The sequence below is a fragment of the Chiloscyllium plagiosum genome, chromosome 1 (genome assembly GCF_004010195.1).
Source record: "Chiloscyllium plagiosum isolate BGI_BamShark_2017 chromosome 1, ASM401019v2, whole genome shotgun sequence".
NCBI classification, from domain to species: domain Eukaryota; kingdom Metazoa; phylum Chordata; class Chondrichthyes; order Orectolobiformes; family Hemiscylliidae; genus Chiloscyllium; species Chiloscyllium plagiosum.
Window position 1 is genome coordinate 30,706,029 of NC_057710.1, and position 15,892 is coordinate 30,721,920.

Genomic DNA, 15,892 nt, shown 5'->3' on the forward strand with positions numbered 1-15,892 from the left:
CTTGTTGGGCCGAAGGGCCTGTTTCCACACTGTAAGTAATCTAATCTAATCTAATCTAATTGGTGACAGCCATGCACTTGCATTTTATGAAATTCACTACAAATTAATTGAATAGAATTGAATTGAATTGAATTTAGTGTCACGTGTACCAAGGCACAGTGAAAAGATTTGTCTTGCGGGCAATACAGGCTGATCACAGAGTTAAGTAAACAGCAGCACAAACAAAAAACACAGGTACAGGTGAATGTTACGAGTTTGTGAGTCCATTCAGTATTCTAACAACAGTAGGGTAGGAACTGTTTCAAAACCAGCTGGTGCGTGTGTTCAGGCTTCTGTAACTTCTCTCCGAAGGTAGACGTTTAGAAAAGCATTGCCAGGGTGGGATGGATCTTTGAGAATGCTGACAGCTTTTCCTTGACAGCGGGCCTGGTAGATGGATTCTATAGATGGGAGGTTGGCCTTTGTGATTGTCCGGGCAGAGTTCACCATTCTCTGTAACTATCCCCAATCTTGAAAAGTATAGTTTCCATACGAGGTAGTGATACGGAACACCTATAAACATTGGCAAGGGTATTTGCTATCATGCCAAATTTCCCCAGCTGCCTGAGGAAGAAGAGACATTATTGGGCCTTTGTAACCAGTGCGTCCACATGAAGAGTCCAAGAAAGCTTGTTCTTGATGACCTCTCCCAGGGGCTTGACACTCTCCACTCATTCCACCTCTGTGCTGTTAATGTGTGTGGGGGGGGGCATGAGTAACATCCCGCCGAAAGTCAATAATGAGTTCCTTGGTTTTGCCGGCATTGAGAGCTAGGTTGTTCTCAGTGCACCATTTTTCCAGGTCTTCCACCTCCCGTCTGTAGTCTGTTTCGTCGCCATCTGAGATTCGATCGACTATGGTGGTGACATCAGCGAACTTGTAAATGGCATTAGTCTGGTATTTGGCAACACAGTCATGGGTATACAGTGAGTACAGTAGGGGGCTGAGTACGCACCCCTGGGGGGGCTCCAATGTTGAGTGTTAGTGAGGATGAAATATTGTCCCCAATCTTCATTGATTGTGGCTTGTGGGACTGGAAACTGAGGATCCAGTTGCAGAGAGTGGGGCTTAGTCCATGACCACTAAGTTTAGTAATCAGTCTCGAGGGGATAATAGTGTTGAAGGTTGAACTGTAGTCAATGAGTAGAATTCTTATGTAGCTGTTCTTGGTGTCAAGATGTTCAATGGAGGAGTGAAGGGCAAGTGATATGGCATCTGACATGGATCTGTTAGTCCGATAGGCAAATTGGAGTGGGTCAAGAGTAGTGGGGAGGCTGGAGTTGATTAATGCCATGACCAGCCTTTCAAAGCACTTCATGACCACGAAGTTAGGGCCACTTGGCGGTAGTCATTGAGACATGCTGCATGAGCCTTCTTGGAACTGGGGTGATGTTGGCCATCTTGAAACAGGCAGGGACAGTGGCCTGCTGCAGGGAGAGGTTGAAGGTGTCCAAGAAGACCTCTGCCAGTTGATCTGTGCATGCTCTGAGTGCACGGCCTGGTACTCCATCTGGTCCCATCACTTTCCTTGGATTCACACAAAGGAAAACTGATCTGACCTCTGATGTAGTGACTGTTAGGATAGGTTCATCAGGACTTGTTGGGATAGGTGTTACCTCACTGTCGAAATTCTGCTCAAAGTGAGCGTAGAAAATGTTGAGATGATCTGGGAGGGATGTGTCATCATCTGCTATCTTGCACTGTCTCTTTTTAGAACCTGTGAAGTCATACAGTCCTTGCCATGGTTGCTGGGTGTCTGTCTGGGTCTCTAGTTTGGGTCAGTATTAGTTCTTGGCTGTCTTAATGGCTTTGCGAAGGTCATACTTGGATTCCTTATATTACAGCCAAAACAACACAGGAGTCTCCAAAGGAGCAGTGCAAAGAGGCCAAGTGACTGTGTATCTGCTTCCACAGATTGAAGGATCACAAACAGTGCAGAATAACGAATATTTTGCATCTGTGTTTACTGTGGAAAAGGACATGGAAGATATAGAATGTAGGGAAATAGATGGTGACATCTTGAAAAATGTCCAGATTACAGAGAAGGAAGTGCTGGATGTCTTGAAACACATAAAAGTGGATAAATCCCCAGGACCTGATCAGGTGTACCCTAGAACTCTGTAGGGAGCTAGGGAAGTGATTGCTGGGGCTCTTGCTGAGATATTTGTACCATCAATAGTCACAGGTAAGATGCCAGAAGACTGGAGGTTGGCTAACATGGTGCCACTATTTAAGAAAAGTGGTAAGGACAAGCCAGGGAACTATAGACCAGTAAGTCTGATGTCAATGGTGGGTACGTTGTTGGAGGGAATCCTGAGCGACAGGATGTGCATGTATTTGGAAAGGCAAGGACTGATTAGGGAGAGTCAACATGGCTTTGTGCGTGGGAAATTATGTCTCACAAACTTGATTCAGTTTTTCGAGGATTGATGAGGGCAGAGCGGTAGATGTGATCTATATGGACTTCAGTAAGGCATTCGACAAGGTTCCCTACGGGAGAGTGATTAGCAAGGTTAGATCTCATGGAATACAGGGAGAACTAGTCTTTTGGATACAGAACTGGCTCCAAGGTAGAAGACAGAGGGTGGTGGTGGAGAGCTGTTTTCCAGACTGGAGGCCTGTGACCAGTGGAGTGCCACAAGGATTGGTGCTGTGTCCACTACTTTTCATCATTTATATAAATGATTTGGATTTGAGCATAAGAAGTGTAGTTAGTAAGTTTTCAGATGACACCAAAATTGGATTACCTCAGATTGCAATGGGATCTTGATCAGATGGGCCAATGGGCTGAGAAGTGGCAGATGGAGTTTAATTCAGATAAATGTGAGGTGCTGCATTTTGGGAAAACAAATCTTACCAGGGTATATGCACTTAATGGTAAGATCCTGGGGAGTGTTGCTGAACAAAGAGACCTTCGAGTGCAGGTTCATAGATCCTTGAAAGTGGAGTCACAGGTAGATAGGATAGTGAAGAAGGCATTTGGTATGCTTTCCTTTATTGGTCAGAGCATTGAGTACAGGAGTTGAGAGGTCATGTTGCGGCTGTACAGGACATTGGTTAAGCCACTATTGGAATATTGCATGCAATTCTGGTGTCCTTCCTATCAGAAAGATGTTGTGAAACTTGGAAAAGATTTACAAGGATGTTGCCAGGGTCAGAAAGTTTGAGCTATAGGGAGAGGTTGCATAGGTTAGGGCTGTTTTCCCTGGAGCGTCAGAGGCTGAGGAGTGATCTCATAGAGGTTTATAAATTCATGAATGGCATGGATAGGATAAATAGACAAAGTCTTTTCCCTGGGGTAGGGGAGTCCAGAACTAGAGGGCATAAATTTAGTGTGAGAGGGGAAAGATATCAAAGGGCCCTGAGGGGCAACCTTTTCACGCAGAGGGTGGTACATGTATGGAATGAGCTGCCAGAGGAGGTGGTGGAGGCTGATACAACTACAACATGTTAGAATTACAACATCTGGATGGGTATATGAACAAGAAAGGTTTAGAGCAATATGGGCCAAGTGCAGGCAAGTGGGACGAGATTAATTTGGGATAGCTGGTCGGGACGGACAAATTGGACCAAAGGGTCTGTTTCTGTGCTGTACATCTCCATGACTCTATGATTCTATGATTCTAATAGGAACCAACAGGTTTTCAAGATATTAAAGGAAATGATCAGGATAAATGTTTTGCTGACTCTAGAAGACTACCACTAAAATAAGTGGGAAAGTAAGTTGCAAGAAGAAATAAGAAATTTACAAATGGATATGGATAGGTGAGATGAATGGGCTAAGACTTGGCAGATGAAGTTTAACACAGATAATTGGGAGGTTTTAGCTTGGAGGAATAGAAATCCAACTTATATAAATTATCTAATCTTCACTGCAGAGACATCTGGGTGTCCTCATGCATGAATCACAGAAAACTAGCATGAAGGTACAGAGTACAGCAGTTAATAAGGAAGGCAAATGGAGTTTTGGCACTTATTACTAAAAGAATAGAGTATAACAGTAGGGAAGTGCTGCTGCAACTGTGCAAGGCATTAGTGAGACTATATCTGGAGTATTACATACAATTTTGGTACCTCACTTGAGGAGGGATGTAATTGCATTGGAGACAGTTCCCAGATGGTTCACTAAATTGATTCCAGAGCTGAGGGGGCTTGTCTTATGAAGAGAGATTGATCAGTTTAGGCTCGGGTTGAGCAATTTAGACCTTTAATCTCTAGAGTTTAGAAGAATGATAGGAAATCTACTTAAAGTAGGTAAGTTGCTAAAGGGATTGGTAAAGTAGATGTAGAAAGGATGTTTCCTCATATCATGCAATCTAGAATGAGAGGTCATAGTCTTGGGATAAGGATTTAATGTTTTCTCTCAAAGTGCTATAAATCTGTAGAATTCAAGAGGATGCCAAGTCATTGCATAAATTTAAGGTGGAGATAGATTTTTAATTAGATTTGGGTTGAAGAGTTATGTGGGACAAGCAGGAAAAGTGGACTTGAGGCCAAGATGAGATCAGCCATGGCTGTATCAAATGGCTGAGCAGGCTCGAGGGGCTGAATTGCCTGTTCCTGCTCCAAATTCTTATGATAAACAGGGTTGAAATATTAGAGCCATACCTAGTGACATTATTGAAAAACATCAACTCACAAATGTTGTGCTCTCCTTCATAGTTGTAATGGTGTTTGGTGGCTGGCGGGTCAGCATTTAGTCAGCAAACAGGAATAAGATGTGGGAGAACACCTGCTGCTTTTCTTTCTCCACTGCATGTTATGAAAGTCCATAGTAGGGAGGGCAGTGGACAGCCTTTTCCATCTCATTGTCTCTCGGTTGAGGGCCCTAATTAGATGACTAACATCAACTGACACCGAACTCTGGTAAACTCAGAGCAGATAATGTTCATTCCAATGTAGTTTTAAAGCAAGGTGCAAGGGCCCTCTTGTGGCACGGTGGTACTGTCCCTATCTCTGGAACAGGAGGCCCACATTCAAGTCCCATCAGCCTCAGAGTTGAAAAATGTGATGTTGGAAGAACACAGCAAGCCAGGCAGCATCCGAGGAGCAGGAGAATCGATGTTTCGGGCATAATCCCTTCTTCAGGAATCTCAGAGGTGAGTAATAATATTTCTGATTAGGTTGATTAGAAAGAAAGGTGAAATAAAAAAAGAGGTTGAAGGGCACTTGTGGCACAGTGGTAATGAGCTGAAAAAGTGTTGCTGGAAAAGCGCAGCAGGTCAGGCAGCATCCAAGGAGCAGGTAGGAAGGTGGTGCTGAGTTCGAGGGTTGGGACTGAGACAAGGTGGGGGGAGGGGAAATGAGGAAACTGGAGAAATCTGAGTTCATCCCTTGTGGTTGGAGGGTTCACTTTCTCTGCATAGTGGTAATGTCCTTACCTCTATGCCAGAGGCTGAATTCAAGTCCCACCTGCTCCAGAGGTGTGTAATTACATCTTTAAGGATGTTGATTAAAAAATAGTTCACTGTTCAGTCTTCTGTGAAGATTTTGCCTGATCTACCAAGTATTTCTTGTCTCAGTTTTTGATTTCCATCAACTCCTCATGTTTTGACAAAGCTTTGTATTTTATAGTTAGGTGGCTTTTTATGTTTTAATGAAATGAAAGTGGGCCATTGACTTTTTAAATCTATCCATGAGTTTTTCAGTCCAGGCCTGGATCCTTAGGTTAGCCCTACTCTGACTGTGTACCAGGAATAATAAATAAAGATGGAAGATGCTGAAAAAGCCTGACAGCATCTGGAGAGAGTTCTTGCTTCAGATCTGTGACCTTTCATGAGAATTGAGAAAAGTTAGACATGTAATAGGCTTTAAGCGAGTGAATGTTGACGGTATCATCATCTAAGTGCCAGGGTGAGAGGCGCAGGCAGTCTTGTGGTGACCTTGTTTGAGCCAGTCTTTAATATCGTCATGGTGACAGTCTGAGCTCACTTACACTTCAACCACTGTCCTGACTGAATGAGGTGTTGAAACAAGTGATGCCAATTTAATTGAGACCATGATCCACTGACCACATTTAACTCGGGAACAAGGGAAGCAGAAGGTATTTTCTAGTTGCCTTCTATGTGTGTATTTGAATGCAGCACAAATTTTCTTTCCAGATGTTCCTCCAGTTGGCATCAACCAACTGTAATCCTCTGAGTTTATAGCTCCTTCCTTTCATAACATGGAATTGGTCAGATCCACCAAGGGGCCATCACCCTGAAGGCAGGACCATTGCATGTGTGGAAAACCAAGCCTAGGGCTCACCAAGGCCAGAGTCAACCACAGCATTCAGATCTGATGGGTTGTGGGCAGGACAGTTTAAAAGACAAAAGGTTTCATGTTGCAAAGTCAAGCTGACTTATTATGGAATGAGCTGAAAATGTGTTGCTGGAAAACACAGCAGGTCAGGCAGTATCCAAGGAGCAGGAGAATCGACATTTCGGGCATGAGCCCTTCTTCAGGAATGAGGAAAGTGTGCCAAGCAGGCTAAGGTAAAAGGAATGAGTAAAATATACCTGAACATATAACTGAAAAGAAAACTTAGAAATAAATTGAACAGCAGGAGAGCAGTCATCTCTAATTAGCTCGCTCAGTCAAGGAGCTGTTAGAGGCACAATGGGCAGAATGTTTCCTTCTCTTGTATAATCAATGCTACTATGCAAAGCTATAGCATTGAGCTTTTGGTATAAGATGAATAGGACGGGTTCAGAATTGTCACACTAAACTGGAGAAAATTCTGGCTCAGCCTCGACTTGACGTTAGACCAGAAGTTTGTAAGAAGATTTGTAGCTTGGGTGCTCGTTGTTGTGGTTCTGTTCGCCGAGCTGGGAATTTGTGTTGCAGACTTTTCGTCCCCTGTCTAGGTGACATCCTCAGTGCTTGGGAGCCTGTTAGACCAGAAGTCAGGCAAGACACAGATCCTGGAGTTTAGAGTGGCAGTGATGCGGTAAAACAGAGCATTGTCTTATGGAAGTTGATCGTACTGACAAGCTGGGACAGTGAATTTATGGCCAGGAGTAAACCCTGGCTCAGGGGCACTGAGAAAAACTGCACTGCACCAAATGATCAAGATCAGGACAGAGTGGACATCCAGCCTGTTACTTACCCAGTCACAGTTGTTGAGATTACTTACTTACAGTGTGGAAACAGGCCCGTTGGCCCAACAAGTGCACACCGACCCTCCGAAGAGCAACCCACCCAGTCCCATTCTCCTACATTTACCCCTTCACCTAACACTACAGGCAATTTAGCATGGCCAATTCACCTAACCTGCACATTTTTGGACTGTAGAGGAAACCGGAGCACCCGGAGGAAACCCATCCAGAAATCACACAGTGCTAACCACTGTGCCACCGTGCTGCCCACTAGGTCCTCACTATTATATTTCACATCCAGATCAATGGGATATCACCGTGCTAATTGGACCATACACAAAAATAGAGACAAATTATGGATCTGAGTTGAGAGTGTGGTTCTGGAAAAGTACAGCAGGTCAGGCAGCATCCGAGAAGCAGGAGAATTGACGTTTCAAGCAAAAGTCCGATGAAGGGCTTTTGCCTGAAATGTCAATTCTCCTGCTCCTTGGATGCTGCCTGACCTCATAGAGTCATAGAGTCATAGAGATGTACAGTATGGAAACAGACCCTTCCATACTGCCAGCATCTGGCCCATATCCCTCCAAACCCTTCCTATTCATATACCTATCCAAATGCCTCTTAAATGTTACAATTGGACAAGCCTCCACGACTTCTTCTGGCAGCTGATTTCATATACGTACCACCCTCTGAGTGAAAAGGTTGCCCCTTAGGTCTCTTTTATATCTTTCCCCCTCACCCTAAACCTATGCCCTCTAATTCTGGACTCCCCCACCCCAGGGAAAACACTTCGTCTCTTTATCCTATCCATGCTCCTCATAATTTTGTAAACCTCTATAAGGTCACCCCTCAGCCTCCGACGCTCCAGGGAAAACAACCCCAGCATGTTCAGCCTCTCCCTATAGCTCAAATCCTCCAACCCTGGCAACATCCTTGTAAATCTTTTCTGAAGTTTCACAACATCTTTCCGATAGGAGAGAGACCATAATTGCACACAATATTCCAACAGTGGCCTAACCAATGTCCTGCACAGAGGCAACATGACCTCCCAACTCCTGTACTCAATATTCTGACCAATAAAAGAAAGCATACCAAACGCCTTAAACTCCATCTGCCAATTCTCGGCCCATTGGCCCATCTGGTCAAGATCCTGTTGTAATCTGAAGTAACCTTCTTCACTGTCCATTACACCTCCAATTCTGGTGTCATCTGCAAAGTTACTAACTGTACCTCTTATGCTCGCATCCAAATCATTTATGTCTCCCATGGGGAACCTTGTCGAATGCCTTACTGAAGTCCATATAGATCACATCTACTGCTCTGCCCACATCAATCCTCTTTGTTACCTCTCTCAAGTTTGTGAGACATGATTTCCCACGCACAAAACCTTGTTGACTATCCCTAATCAGTCCTTGCCTTTCCAAATATATGTATATCCTGTCCCTCAGGACTCCCCCAACAACTTGCCCACCACTGACATCAGGCTCACTGGTCTATAGTTCCCTGGCTTGTCCTTACCCCTCTTCTTAAACAGTGGCACCACATTAGCTAACCTCTAGTCTTCTGGCACCTTACCTGTGACTATCGATGATACAAATATTTCAGCAAGAGGCCCAGCAATCACTTCTCTAGCTTCCCACAGAGTTCTAGGATACACCTGATCAGGTCCTGGGGATTTATCCACCTTTATGCATTTCAAGACATCCAGCACTTTCTCCTCTGTAACCTGGACATTTTGCAAGGTATCACCATCTATTTCCCTACAGTCTATGTCTTCCATATCCTTTTCCACAGTAACTACTGATGCAAAATACTAGTTTAGTATCTCCCCCATTTTCTACGGCTCCACACAAAGGCCGCTTGCTGATCTTTGAGGGGGCATATTCTCTCCCTAGATATCCTTTTGTCCTTAATGTATTTGTAACAACCCTTTGGATTCTCCTTAACTCTTGACCTGCTGTACTTTTCCAGCACCACTCTTGACTCTAATTTCCAGCATCTGCAGTCCTCATGTTCGCCAGATATGGAACTGACATCAGTGAATAGTTCACAATTTCAATTACAATTGACAACTGAACCTTAAATGAAACTTTCTGTAACTTGATAATCCAGATGGTCAAGCAATTGGGATTTCCAACCATTTTCACTTTGCTAAGAAGATGCCAGAGATAATAAGGAACAATCACTGTATCATGAGGCAGAATTAATCAGCCTTTTATCTGTGCTGTATCCATGTCTCGGAGTAAGTGATAGGGAAGTTTGCCATTAAATATAGAAGTGAAATTCAAATACAGCAGAACCAATTTGCACTGTAGTCCCACAGGGGTTTATTAACAGCAATCATCTTTGCCCAGAATTTTGTAGTGGAGACTTTCTTATGTATGTGGCATCTAAGTGCAAAAGCTAACTGAGAATCAGGCAGATCGGGGGCATGTCTGTGAAACAGGCTGTATTCTTCTCCTTGATTAAATTGGATGAAAGAATGTCATTTTTCACACCCACGTAATTCAGTTCATCTGGGAACAGGAGAAACCAGGTTTTACATTTCTTTTTTCTAATTTCCTCCTTTCTGTCTTCTGTTGAGTTGAATACATTAGTCAATTGACTATTCTAAATATGTTAATGCACACCTTTTGAGGTTGTGAGCAGAAATGAGTGAATGGAATTAAATGCTCTCCCTCTTAATGAATTTTTTTGGTGAGGGGGAATTTAGTCAGGTGAAAGGCTGGTGAGTGGACATCCCATCATCTTCCCATGTCCACTCTGATTATGTTAATTTAATGTAGCAAGACTTTTGGTGAGGTCATACATAGCAGGCTTGTATTAATCCACTAGAAGGTCAGGGGTTCACACATGCTTGAAGTACAGCAAGCAAACCAGTGTGGGGTCATTTGCAGGTTCCTGGGTTCCCTCTTTCAAAAGCACTCAGTGCCTGTGGGAATCCTGTCCTGTCTGCTGATTCCCATCAACTCTTACCCCACAACTCTTAGCCTGCAAGCCTTCTCCTGGTATTATACATCTCACAGTGAGGAGTCAAGCCCTCAGGTGGGTGTCATACCAACTGCAGCTACCAGAGCTGCTGCTGCACGACAGAGCTGCCAGTCTCTTCTCATTGGTTGATAACTCCAAGATCCTGGGAAAGCCCACAACAGTCGGGTTAAGTCCCTGAGTGGCATTTAAATATGCCAGATCTTCCCCAAAAGAGGGGACCTGGGACCGTCATCAGCTTTCCAGCTGACAGGTGATACTCCCATCACCTATTAAATATCACACAAGGTTTTGGGTGAATTAAAGAATTCTGGATTAGTGGTGCTGGAAAAGCACAGCAGTTCAGGCAGCATCCGAGGAGCAGTAAAATCAACGTTTGGGGCAAAAGCCCTTCATCAGCAGAGTGCCTGAAGGGCGGAGAGATAAATGAGAGGAGAAAGTAGCATAGAGTACAATAGCTGAGTGGGGGAGAGGATGAAGGTGATAGGTCAAGGAGGAGGGTGGAGTGGATAGGTGGAAAAGAAGATAGGCAGGTAGGACAGGTCATGGGGACGGTACTGAGCTGGACGTTTGGAACTGTGGTGAGGTGGGGGAAGGGGAAATGAGGAAACTGTTGAAGTAGCTTCAGGGCAGAGGAAATGACTTGGGAATTGCAGTGGGAGAGGGAATGCTCAGACTAAAACCTGAGCAGCTGTTAGATATGGACAGTGTTTACTTGCATTAAAGTACTTGATTTTTTTTTAGTCATAGCTGAAGTTGTCCATTCCTGACAACCTCCTTGTAAATCTCTTCTTTACCTTTCCTTATATGAACTCATCCTTCCTGAGCTGACCAAAATTGTACACAATACTTTAGCTGTAGTTTAATTTGTATTTTATATAATTCTAGCATAATTCCTGTCATCTAGTATTCCTCTCTATTACCTTTCTGACCTCATTCTCCCGTTCTCTATAGTTGGGCCACACATGTTGCTGCGGAATAGGCTCTGATTGTGATTCCCTGAGGAACCATCACTCTCATCAGTATTCAAAACTGAATACTGGCTGTAGAGAATGATGTACCCATGAGTCTCCAGCCTTCCTTGTCTGTTCCTCTTTGGCCAGTTGATGGTTAGCAATTGCCTTTCAATCAGAAAATCCTTAAACAATGGGGTGAACACCTCCAGCAATGTGCTATCATGTACCTCACAGCCTCGTGCATGCACTTCCATAACATTATCTGCTACTCAGGTTCTGAAACCTGGAGCACGAGCTTCTCCGGCAGATAATGTTTTCTGCACATTTCATGGTCTGGAACATGATCTGGTTCCTGATGTTCACATATGGAACAGGATGTGCATTCCACAGGAATATCGTTCCTCTATTTATTCAACTAACTAAACCTAACAGAAATAGACTCAAGAACAACATTAGTTTCTGATCAGTTTGCAAACTAGTACATTGTTACTGTATTCAAAAAAATCAAGCAAGTTAGTCAGACATAAATTTTGTTGATAATGATTTTGCTGATTGATCCTGATATTTCTGCAACTTTCTAAACTAAAGAATTGCTCCATGAAGCAGATATAGTCTGCGAGTGACAGCACCTTCTTTCCTTCCTCTTTCTCCCTCTTCTATCAGACTGCCTTCTTCATATGTACAAATATACATATCATCCTATAGATTAGAAGCAGAACACCTTTCAGTTTATTTACCTTTCTCCACCATTCAATAAGATATGTTTTTCAATTCAACATTTCTATCTACTCCTGATAACATTTGCTTCTTTTGACTAACAAAGATGTCTCACCTGTCTTAAAAATACTCAACTAACCCACCTCATCACCTTCTGAGGCAAAGAGTTCCACAAGTAGCATAACTCTGAGTGAAAAAAGAATTTACTCATCTCTGCCTAAAAAAAGAGCAATCCCTAATTTTTAGTCAGGGCTCCCTAAATATGGGATGCAAATGGAAGATACTGGAGAAAATCAGCAGGTCTGGCAGCATCTGTGTAGAGAGAAACAGAGTTAACATTTCGATTCAAAATGACATTTTTCTCGGCATTCAAGGGGGCTAGCAAAATGATAGTATTTATGTTGTTGAAAAAGGAGTTAGGGAGCAAATGGAAAAGTTTGTAAATGTGTCCACAACAAAAGGCAGAAGGAGAGCTCAATGGTAGTAGAGGAGCAATACAGATGGAAAGTAAGTCTTAATAGTAGGCATTAGTAGCAGAAAACAGGTAAACTCTGCTGAGAGCAAACCCATACAAACAAGACATGGTTTGTTGGGGTGGGGTGGCAGTGGTTGGCTATGGGATGGAGGATCAGTGGTCTGATATTGTTAAACTCAATGTTAAGTCCTTAAAGTTCTAAAGTGACTAAGTGGAAAATGAGGTACTGATCTTCAGCTTGCATTACACTTTGCTGAAAACTTCAGCAAGCCTACTTTTGCGTGTTCTGTATTCCACCAGCCAAGCAACCTTGTCACCATGCTCATATGTATCTCCTTACACTATAAGTACCTACTTTACACAATGACTTCTTTTCTTGCCAAATGCCTTCTGTAAATCCAAGTAAGGTATGTCTATAGGCTCCCCTTTAACCACAGCATGTCACTCATTCAGAAAACTCCAATAAATTGGTTAAACACAATTTCCCTTTCACAAAACTATCTGGACTCTTTCTGATGAGAATAAGCTTTTCTAAATACCCAACTATTACCTCCTTTATGATCGATTGCAATGCCTACTCTGTAACAGATGTCTAGCTAACTGGCTAACTAGTTTCCTATTTTCTGTCTCCCTCCCTTCTCAGATGGAGGCCATATGTTTGCTACTTTCCAATCTAAGAATCTTTCCAGAACCTAAACAATCTTTTGAAAGCTAAAACCAACACATCTACTTCTTCATTAGCCACTTCTTGTAAGACCCCAAGATAAATTCCATCAAAAACTTCAGTTTGGTGTCTTGTCATTCTTCCTTCATGCTGCAGTCCAAGGAGAGTGTGTCAGACAAGCCTGTTATAAAGAGACATTGAAAAGCCAATTTTTTCAGCCAAGTGCTTTATATGTTGTTTTTTTCTTACTCTCCTAATAGCCTTTCCCTAATTTCTAGAGAGGTGATGCTCTTCCCCTTATTTTTATTGCGGCTATACAGTCTTAGTTGAATTAACACTGGATTAAGGATGGCTACGGAAATTTTTCTCAGTTACTATTTATTACAGCTCTGGTTTGACCAACAGTTTGCCTTGTAATTTGCAAAACCAGCATCAAGTATCACAAAAGTTCTCTGCCTTGTCCCTATGGTAACATCAGTGCCCGAGAGCAGCCCAGAACTCCATCCAAACAATCCTGTGGTTTAGAAATTTGCATTTAAAGGATTAAACAGCAGGTGAAAAATGTCGGAAATTTTTTAAAAAACTTTTCTTCTGGCATTTAAGGCTCACGGTTGTTAGTTCCAGCTTTACATCCTGGTTAAGACTTTAAGATTTTGTAGCAACAGGTATGAAAACTAAAAATCTATGGCATGCGTCTCTCTCTCTCTCTCTCTCTCTTTCTCTCTCTCTCTCTCTCTCCATCACACACAGAAATACTACTCCCTGCTTCTTTTCTATCTGGTTACCAAATGAAATGGATGGTTGCCAGATTTTCTGGTACTGTAGCTCTACAGAAGGCGAAACACCACATATCACCTACCATCATTGCTTTTCACATACAAGTTGCATTGTGTGCAGCAATGAAAACGTTTCTGTTAAAATTTCTAACGACATATAGCAATGTCAAGATGATACGCTTGACTGGTATCCTCAGTTCAGTGCTCTTGTACTTGGAAACATAGAAAATAGCAACAGAAGCAAACCATTCAGCCCTCCAAGCCTGCTTTGCCTTTCAATGTGACCTGGCTAAGTACCCTGTTCCTGCTTTTGCACAATATCCTTTGGTCCCTTAGCCCTAACAACTATATTGACTTGCTCCTTGAAAACTGGTAGAGTGGTAGAGAAACTTTATTATGAATATGCTTATTTCAAAGTATTCACCATGCTCATAGTTTGAAAAAACTTAATCTGCATCTGGAGGTGTAGCCCCACTCACTTTAGGTAAAACTGAATTGTGGGTGACACATAAATCCAGCAAAATAGTCACAGGCTGACATTAAAAATACCAAAAATACACAGAGACTCATTGACATCTGTAAGTAAATAGGATGGTTAAATATTGAAGGTACAACCCTTCATCAGAACACAGCTCATAATCTCCCTTTACAGTACTATCAGATCTGCAAGCTTTGATATGCTCTTTTTTTCTCAACAACCATTTCATAAGGAGAAGTGGTTTCTCAGTAAACATTTAAAAATTCAGCTGAATGTCAAAGAAAGTCCTAGTACAGGTTATGATGAAGTCTAAAACTGTTTTCTTAATTTAAATATTAATTCAAACACAATAAACATTGTTTTCAGTCTCACCAGTTTTCTTTTCCTCCTTATTGTTCTCACGCTTCCACCACATCGTCACAAAATTGTTAACTGATTTAAAAGATACTCTTTTATTTAACCTTATAAAAGCTATGGGCCTGTCTTTGCTCCACTACATCTAACTGCAGCACCTCCACAGGCTGATGTGAAAGTAAAGGTGATGACTTTCTTCACTAGATGATATCAAACCGGGCTCAAACGAAACTGACACGATACAGAAATGATGAGAGCAGGACTTCCTCCAACACAAACTTATGTGGTTATCACACATAGAAAGCTTTAAACAAAAACAAAAATGAGGCTCATTACTGTCTGGATAAGGGATGGAGATAACAAGGAAATATAAAGAGAGAGCAAATTTCCAAAGTTTCCTTCTAAATTAGCAAATGGGCTTTCAGTTAACTGGCATTATACAGTTGCAATTAAACTCTCTGTTATTAGGACACTGTGACAAGAAATAAATAATTGTTTTTAAAAATGCCTCATTCTCTTTTCTGCAGTCTCTCTCTATTTCTCCAATTTCCTATGTGCCTCTAATTGTTGTGCATATTGGTATATAGTTGCTTTACTCTTTATATATCTTTAGAAATTGTTTGTTCTATTATGAAGTGCCTACTAACAGAAAGAGATAAGTATTTTGGATGCCCGATGGTGGACCCCCCTTCAAAATATAGCCAATCATTTCAATGGGGCAGTAAAGTTACTGATCCCATTTTACAGAACGGGACCATCTCAATAACACCAAGAGGTAAAAGCAAACGTTGACTTTAACAGATGGTAGACATGAGAAATAACTCGGTCAATGAACATGTTGTAAGTTCTAACATGGAGCTACCAAACAATTACTCTGCAAGGTATGTGTATGTGACTATCAGCTATGATATGATCAACCGTGGCTGTGCTGCCTTAAATGCTTCTTCTGATTTGATTGTATTGGTATCACAGTCTAATATCCACGTTCCATCAACATTTATGAATGTAGTTAGCAGGAGTTGAACCAGACCTGACTTGTTGATATAAGAATCTTAAATTAAGAATATAAACCTTTTCAATGGAAGTAATGCTAATATTCATTGTCAAGGTACAAGTACAAGTACAAGTGGCCACTTTTGTAAAGTAGGAAAAGTGACCAAGTTTTAGGAAACATTTTTATGACACTAAAAATAAACTTATTAGCATCTTCAATTGTACTTATCAGTTTAGAACATAGAACAGTACAGCAGAAGAACAGGATCCTTGGCTCACAATGTTGTCACAAACATGATGCCAAATTAAACTAATCTCTTCTGCATGCATTCCTTGCTTATTCATGTGCCTTCTAATCCCCTCAAACACTCCT

General features: G+C 42.1%; 1 protein-coding gene across 1 annotated transcript in view; it reads right to left on the bottom strand.

Annotated features, from left to right (window-relative positions):
- LOC122562013 (lipoxygenase homology domain-containing protein 1-like) overlaps positions 1 to 15,892 on the bottom strand; it is a 222,353-nt gene that overhangs the window by 154,780 nt on the left and 51,681 nt on the right. The window lies entirely within an intron of this gene.